The following is a 1,072-nucleotide window of genomic DNA, read 5'->3' as shown; positions in this document are numbered from 1 at the left end:
TTTTTTATCCACTCATCTACTGATGGGCACTTGTGCTGTTGTAAATTGTGCTGCTATGAACAGAGGGGTGCACACATTCTTTCTGATTGGTGCTTCAGGTTTCTTAGGATATATTCCTAGAAGTGGGATCACTGGGTCAAATGGCAGATCCATATTTAATTAACTATTAAATATTTTGTGAATACTCCATACTGTTTTCTATAATGGTTGCACCAATCTACTAGGAGTAGTGTACTAACAGTATAATAGGGTATAATAGGGTTCCCTTTTCTCCACATCCTCACGCACTTGTCATTTGTTGGTTTGTTGATGGTAGCCATTCTGACGGTGTGAGATGGTACCTCATTGTCATTTTGATTTGCATCTCTCAGATGATTGTGACTTTGAGCATTTTTTCATGTCTCTTGGCCATCTGTATGTCCTCTTTGGAGAAATGTCTATTTAGGGCCTTTGCTCATTATTTAATTGGATTGTCTTCCTTTTGTTAAGTTGTATGAGTTCCTTATATATTTTGGATATTAATCCTGGCCTCTCCTACTATTAATTATTCCTACATCCCAAGCTCTGTCTCAGAGGAGTTCAGGGCTGTGAAGAAAGTGCCAGCAGCTAGGCTTGCTTCAACTTCCCTGCCAGAGTTTGGCATGTTCTTCAGTGGGGTCCCCTCTGGCTCCAGGTATTCCAAGGAGCTACCTGGGCCCACCAGTTGTTCCTGGGTTAGGAACTTATAAGCTAGTCACTAGTATTTTTTTAGTAGGTAGAGCTGTGTGGAGGCTAAGAGCTCTGACTCTGATCAGACTGCTATGGTTCATATCCAAACTCCACCTCAACTAATTGTGTGATTTGGGACAAATTCCTTAAACATCTGTGCCTCAATTTACTCAACTATAAAGTAGAGGAAATAATGGGACTGTAAGAATTAAATAATTCCCATAAAGCACTCACTATATGTACCAGGAGTATTTTAACTCTTGCTGAGCCTTTAATAATATAATATCAAATAAGATTTCTGGGGCCCTCCTCCACTTAACTCCAACCGAAAGGAACTAACTGATGGACCTACAAGCCTAGTGTA

General features: G+C 40.1%; 1 protein-coding gene across 6 annotated transcripts in view; it reads right to left on the bottom strand.

Moving 5' to 3' along the window:
• The window catches only part of LMBR1L (limb development membrane protein 1-like), a 14,827-nt gene that overhangs the window by 1,322 nt on the left and 12,433 nt on the right, over positions 1-1,072 (bottom strand). The window lies entirely within an intron of this gene.

This window comes from Myotis davidii, unplaced genomic scaffold (genome assembly GCF_000327345.1).
Source record: "Myotis davidii unplaced genomic scaffold, ASM32734v1 scaffold290, whole genome shotgun sequence".
Taxonomy (NCBI): Eukaryota; Metazoa; Chordata; class Mammalia; order Chiroptera; family Vespertilionidae; genus Myotis; species Myotis davidii.
Note: the sequence above shows the minus strand (reverse complement) of the source record. Positions and strands in the feature narration are given on the sequence as shown.